Source organism: Rhagoletis zephyria, unplaced genomic scaffold (assembly GCF_001687245.7).
Source record: "Rhagoletis zephyria isolate East Lansing unplaced genomic scaffold, Rhagoletis_zephyria_1.1 Rzeph_scaffold_02953, whole genome shotgun sequence".
Taxonomy (NCBI): Eukaryota; Metazoa; Arthropoda; class Insecta; order Diptera; family Tephritidae; genus Rhagoletis; species Rhagoletis zephyria.
Window position 1 is genome coordinate 53,468 of NW_016160037.1, and position 7,643 is coordinate 61,110.

The 7,643-nt window shown below is 41.8% G+C and overlaps 1 pseudogene; it reads left to right on the top strand.

The window, feature by feature from the left end:
* Positions 1-6,773, top strand: part of LOC108368103 (trifunctional enzyme subunit alpha, mitochondrial pseudogene) — an 18,986-nt pseudogene extending 12,213 nt beyond the window's left edge.
* Positions 6,774-7,643: the final 870 nt, after the last annotated feature.

A 7,643-nucleotide genomic window follows, 5' to 3' on the forward strand; every position in this document is an offset into this window, starting at 1 on the left:
CTTGTCCCTGTGGACAAACCCCACAGAAGCTGCACGCTTCCTAGGGTTGCCGTTAGTGGAACTTGACGACAACGACTAAGATACCAATTTTCCTGGGCGGGGTTGTATTTGTGGTTGTTGTTGTTGTTGTAGCGGCTACAACAACCCCGCCCAAAACGGTTGGTACTCAGTCGTTGTCGTCAAGTTCCACTAACGGCAACCCTAGGAAGCGTGCAGCTTCTGTGGGGTTTGTCCACAGGGACAAGGCCGTTAGGGTTGTCGGGTTTTCCTGGGCGGGGTTGTAGTAGCCGCTACAACAACAACAACAACAACCATCCAAATCGACTAGCGAGAATTCTTCTTGGCCCAAGATATGCAGGAAGACTAAAAAGAAAGGATTTCGCCGATATTATCAAATGATGCGCAATATAATAAATTTCGATATCGGCAATATATCAATTTCGGCTGTGGAACTCGTCGTTTCAGACCGACTACCGACACAAGTGAACTTAAATATACACCCCTATTCTGCAACTCTTTCGTAGTCGGATTTTGCTACAAATCGTAGAAATAGTATGCTGCAATCCGAACGTTCGAAATTCTTAACAATGGCATGCCTAAAAACGAACGAGTAAGCTTTTTTGCGTAATTTTGTACGAGAACAATTCTGTGCCGGAGGCGAAATAAAAGATGTAATTCAATGCGTGTTTGCAAGAAATATTGGTGGTGTTCATTTAAACAGACAAATTTTCCTTTCGCGTATACGTATATTTTTATCCACTGCTTCATATAAACGAGCAAAAAAGAATCTTTGTTGCCCCTTATCGAGGAACTTGGGTCCGGTTTAGTTATTTGTACAACGATTTTCGGTTGTTGTGTCCAAACGCATAGCCCAATTCCAAAAACTTTAACATACACGTGTAATCAAAGGATTCACATTTTTTTTAAGATAAATGTGTCAAATTCTCTACCACTAGCTTATTAATAAACTCGGTTTGCACTATCCACTTTTTTGCAAATTTCGACGTGGGTTCTGCGCAAAAATACTGTAGACGGCATAGCCGGAGTGATATGCACAAGAAATGTTGTATACCTTTGACATGCGGAAGCCCCTCGTCCCCGCAACACAGAAAGCAGAATTCTACTTAGTAAGGGTTATAATCCCTAAGCGCGGCCGAAAGCAGAAGCAAGCGCAACAGGTGGTGGACCTAACAAAGTGCATGTTTTCAATGGCTTGGAAGAAGCTGTTATTGCATTAACTGGATTGGGAACCAGAGCTTCAGGCATATGAGGAGTTCTGGCTTGTGGTTCAACAATTCAACCAGAAGCTAACATAGATGCCCACATGGTTACTATGGCCGGCAGCTCCGCATACCTTTGTGAGTACATTGCCATAGCGCGCTCTTACTGCGCTGCTATAACTGCAAATGCATCAGAATCCATAATTTTCCTAAAAATATTGAAAATCAATAAATTTTACTATAAACAAGCACATGATGAGTGNACATGGTTACTATGGCCGGCAGCTCCGCATACCTTTGTGAGTACATTGCCATAGCGCGCTCTTACTGCGCTGCTATAACTGCAAATGCATCAGAATCCATAATTTTCCTAAAAATATTGAAAATCAATAAATTTTACTATAAACAAGCACATGATGAGTGCTTTTTTAATTCCTTTCCACTTTTCCTTCATTCAGCTATCTTCGAAAAACAACTGATAGCTGGCAATGCTGCAGATGTTCCGCAAGGGTTACAGCATGTGGATTTTTCGTTTTTCGTAGCGTAGAATAAGGGGGATAGAGAAGCGAAGGCGCGGCGTGGAAAGTAGTCCTTTCCACCCGCCCAGGCAGTGCGGCTCTGGAGCTCGTCCTTTCAGACCGCCTGCCCAGCACGATATCCAGCGATCCTGCTGCTCGGAATCTTGTCCATTCCGATAGCCTCAACAGCTGTATTAAATATATATGTATATATAAAAATAAAAAATTTCTAAGCATTGCCGCAGAAATTTTAAATTTAATAGTAGTTTGTAAGATTTGAAAGCTTTTGTTAGTTTCGAAAGAAAGATTCAATAAATAAATGCATGTTATAAAAAAAAATCTGAACTGTCCAACTCTGCTACATTCATATACACATTCGTGTTCAATATGCCTTGCTTCCGCCGATCTTTTTCTGCAACACAGAAAGAAGAATTCTACTTAGTAAGGGTTATAATCCCTAAGCGCGATCGAAGGCTGCCAACACAGAAAGAAGAATTCTACTTAGTAAGGGTTATAATCCCTAAGCGCGATCGAAGGCTGCCAACACAGAAAGACGAATTCTACTTCGTAAGGGTACATAATAAACAATTGCTTGTATCCACATCGTGGAACCGCAGCAAACGTGGCCTCTAGTAAATAATAATTCTCAGTTATACATATGTTGTTAGATCGCCTATATGCGTTCACAAGAAAATAATGGAAGCTTCTATGACAATGTTTTGATAAAAATGCTATTTATCATTACACTTGCTCATTCCAAATTCTGTTGGTTTGCAAAATTACATGAGGGATTTGCTATTTTGCCACCTTTTCGTTTGGAAATATGTCACTCCTTATATATGACATAATCCCAATTAAAAAAATTGGAGTTATGTCACTTGGGGCTATGTCACGGCACATACATATTGCTGTGCAAAAACATTAAATTAGAAAGTTTGTTTGAACTTAAAAACATTCTATGCCAGTTTGATATTTCCTTGCACCCGAAAAAAATCCTTCGCAAGGAACTGAAGCAGCAACAATGCAAAAGCGTTTTACAACGTATCTGTAAAGACGTGTTTTTAAGTCATACGCTCGTGGCAAGAATATTTGGAACGCGATCTAAATTGAGGAATAATAGCACTGACGAATTTAGTTCAATGAAAATACCTAATTAGTAAACGAGTTCATTGAGATGAACTAGTTCTTTAGTTCATTTGGTTCAAGAACTACCCAAGCCTTATAATACAATATACATTGAGATGAACTAGTTTTTTTTCGTTCATTTAGTTCAAAAACTACCCAAGCCTAAAACATATCATATGAAAGGTCTATCAATTACTTTTCGAACGATATCCACATTTTCGGTTCAATAGTTTTGCAAATATAAGCTTTTGAATGTATTGAAAATTCCACTTTTAACCTCCTAGCACCGGCCCTATTAATTTGCACTCAAAAATGTGTTATAATCACGCCCACTTTTTTTTAGCTCACCAGCCGCTATACTGCACTTGTTTCACAGATCTCTACAAATCCCGAAAAACAAATACCTATACCACAACACCCGAACTTCCTCTAAACTGAATTTCCTTCCTCTTTACTGAAAACACCTTCGCTGCTCTCCCCACACCAACCGACGTCCACCTTGGTGAACGTAAGTTCCGCAGGGCTGTCACCGCTGCTGCAGCTCGCTTCGTACCGGCAGGATGCATCACGGACCCACGTCCAAATTTCCCAGCCGAAGCGGCTGTTCTAGCCGACGAGCGAGACAGCCTTCGTCAGGCCGATCCCGGAGATCCCCGTATCAGGGATCTCAACGCGGAGATTCGGCAATTAGTGAACGTACATAAGCGGATGAGGTGGGAAGAGCATCTGAAGACCTGTAACTTCACCTCTGGTGTGAGTAAGCTTTGGTCAACCGTGAGGTCACTGTCCAATCCGACGAAGCACGACGACAGAGTCGAAATTTCTTTCGGCGATCATGCTTCGTCGGACCCGGAGCGATGCGCGAGCTATTTTAGCCGGCAGTTCATACTGCATCCTCCGGTGGACAAAGCCAAGCGTCGAGTGACCAGAAGGCTGCACAAACTGCCAACAACTTTTGCCCCCTTGCTTTCACTTGCGGTAAAGTTCAGGTGGCCATCGGGAAGGCGAAAGCCTCCAAAGCCATGGGACCCGACGGAATATGCATGCTGATGCTGAAAAATTTGGGTCCTGCGGGAGTAGCGTACCTAACTGAGGTCCTCAATTTGTCAATGGCCACTCTCATCATCCCAGACATCTGGAAGGAGGGGAGAGTGGTCCCACTCCTTAAACCGGGGAAACCCGCCAACAAAGGAGATTCGTATCGGCCGATAACACTCCTTTCCCCGGTGGCAAAGACACTTGAGGCCTTGCTGCTCCCGTATTTCACGAACCACCTGACCCCNCCTTAAACCGGGGAAACCCGCCAACAAAGGAGATTCGTATCGACCGATAACACTCCTTTCCCCGGTGGCAAAGACACTTGAGGCCTTGCTGCTCCCGTATTTCACGAACCACCTGACCCCAGCGAAGCATCAGCATGGTTTCCGTAAAGTGCACAGTACAACAACAGCACTTAACGCCATAAACACTCAGATAACTCGTGGCCTTAATCGTAACCGTCCCTGTGAGAGATCGATTCTAGTAGCGTTGGACTTGTCAAAGGCGTCTGACACCGTCAGCCATTCCACGCTACTGGAAGATATAGAGGCTTCCTCTCTCCCACAGAGGCTCAAACGGTGGTCGGCAAATTATCTGAGTGGTCGACACTCGTCGGTAACGTTTAGAGACAAATCGAGTAAACTCAGGAAAATAAAACAGCGGGTTCCACAGGGTNCTGACACCGTCAGCCATTCCACGCTACTGGAAGATATAGAGGCTTCCTCTCTCCCACAGAGGCTCAAACGGTGGTCGGCAAATTATCTGAGTGGTCGACACTCGTCGGTAACGTTTAGAGACAAATCGAGTAAACTCAGGAAAATAAAACAGCGGGTTCCACAGGGTGGTGTCCTTTCCCCGCTACTGTTCAACTTTTATATTTCAAAGTTCGCTCAACCACCAGAGGGAGTCTCGATTGTTTCTTACGCCGACGATTGCTCGATCATGGCGACTGGGAATGGAATTGATGACTTGTGTTCGAAAGTAAACGGGTATCTCCGAGCTTTCTCGCTTCTTCACTGCAAAGTGTCTAGCCCTCTCCCCTACGAAATTCTCTGCGACCTTGTTCACCACCTGGAAGAAGGAGGTCAGGCTACCGCTGGGAATTCACGTCGATGATACACCAATTACGACGGTGAATAACCCAAAAATACTCGGAGTAACAATCAACAGCCTGCTCTTCTCTGCGCACGCAACCGTTATTGTCAACAAAGTACAGATCCGCAACAAAGGCCTCAAGTCGCTAGCCGGCAGTACTTGGGGCAAAGACAAAGAAACGTTACTGGCAACATAACGGGTGATTTTTTAAGAGCTTGATACCTTTTTTTTAAAAAAAAACGCATAAAATTTGCAAAATCTCATCGGTTCTTTATTTGAAACGTTAGATTGGTCCATGACATTTACTTTTTGAAGATAATTTCATTTAAATGTTGACCGCGGCTGCGTCTTAGGTGGTCCATTCGGAAAGTCCAATTTTGGGCAACTTTTTCGAGCATTTCGGCCGGAATAGCCCGAATTTCTTCGGAAATGTTGTCTTCCAAAGCTGGAATAGTTGCTGGCTTATTTCTGTAGACTTTAGACTTGACGTAGCCCCACAAAAAATAGTCTAAAGGCGTCAAATCGCATGATCTTGGTGGCCAACTTANTGAACAACACCTTCATGACGAGGCGAAAATGCTCCCAATCAAGGAGCATAACATAATTCTCTGCAAGCAGTTTTTGGTTGGGAGCCACAGATGTGGTCACCCAAACAGGCAGCTGCTTGCAGAGGAGCCCTCGCGTAGGCACGTCAGGAGGCATCTATACGAACTGACGGACGAAGTCCAGAGTTTCATTAAGCAGCCTCTGGACCCGTCAGCATACAGACAGGCCCTTAACGGCATTCACAGGGACTCAGTCTCGAGTTATGTAGACTCTAGACCTAGATGCCGATCTAGGCACACAACCACCGGACATTGACGTGACGGAGCTTCATCTGCCTCGGGAGACAACAACCTTCTAAACCCTATGTAAGGTGTCGTACGAGAACTGCTTCCCGTAAAATCCTGCAAATCGTGAAGTACCTGGAAAAGATTTAATGTGTTAAAAATTGTATTAAGGTCAAACTTGCAACTTGAGTAAGCTTTCCTCAAAAATGGCTGGCATAAGCTCCGAAAAAAATTACCGTTTTAAGATTCTGGACGACGTTTTGATTGCGACATTAGACTCGAAAAGTGCCAAAGTCAATTCTCTTAATTTATCTTCAAGCTCTGAATTCAAATCTTTTTTAAATGAGCTCGAGGCGAATACATCTTTAAAATCAGCGGTCATAATATCGGGTAAACCAGGATGCTTCATTGCCGGAGCTGATATAGACATGTTGGAAAGATGTCAAAACATAGATGAAGCTATAAATATATCGAAAGAAGGGCAAGATATCTTTAACCAGTTGGAGAGTAGTATAAAGCCTATTGTAGCAGCAATTAATGGAGTTTGTCTCGGTGGAGGCCTTGAATTGGCTTTGGCATGTCATTACCGTATAGCAACGAAAGATCGTACAACGAAGCTTGGTACCCCGGAGGTCCTATTGGGACTTCTTCCTGGAAGTGGTGGTACTGTAAGGCTTCCGAAGATTACTAATTTAACAAAAGCATTGGATTTAGAACTTTCAGGAAAACAAATATCTGCAGAACAAGCAAAAAAAATTGGTTTAGTAGATATGTTGATAGATCCCTTGGGACCTGGACTAGAATCTGCTGATAAAAACACAATTGAATACCTGGAACGTGTGGCGATCCAGGTGGCCAGAAGTATTGCTAATGGAAACTTGAAGGTGCGTATTTAAAACTAGACGAATTAAAAATTTAGCGTAATATAAAAATTTACGGGCACCGACACAAGTGCAGAATATGGACCGTTAAGCTAGAAAAAAAACGAAAATGTGGGAGTGGTCCGCCCTTTTTTCCTAGGTTTAAGGCAAAAGTCTAGAATTTATCTATGGAAAAACCAAAAATGCATATCGATAGTACTTTTTACCTCCCTTTTATTAGCTCGGGATATAACTACGTAATGTTGATGCGCCTAAAAGATGCATTCTCTCTGATGACAGTTGAATGGAAATTATAATAGCGAGGTTTTAGTTTTTTAAACTAGAATTTTTTTATTACGCTGATTTTAACCTTACCAAAATTGTTTATCGCAAGTATAAATAAAGAAGATATAAGGGCTTAAAGTTAAATTTTTCTATCTTTTACAAATCAATATCTTATGAACTAACTCACCTAGTATATTAAAAAAATTTATTGAATGATGCCGTTTTTATATGAAAAATGTGGAGAAACAGCAACAGTTTATAAAGGGGTCATGTAAAAGAGGAAACCAACATAAATTTAAATATGCCCCAATTATCTCTATTTCAGTAGTAACCTGTTTAAATGACTACATTTCAATAATCTGTTGAAAAATATTAAAAAAATAATAATAAGTTGTAATTTTTGTCTAAGAAAACTTTTTCATCCATAACTACTTTGCACCAGTCACAAGGAGATGCCCCATCAGTCACAACTTTAAATATTTTTTAATATTTCTATGAAGTTTTTGTTATTTTTTTGGCCTTTATAACATTTATATTCAACAGTTTATATTGAGCTCGAGGCCGTTTTAAATGAAAATTTTTATTGTGGAAAAGCAACAATAATTTGAAAAAATGGTAGAAGTGATAGCTATTTCGGAAATCACCACATTTCCTCATCAGACTTCTTTCAGT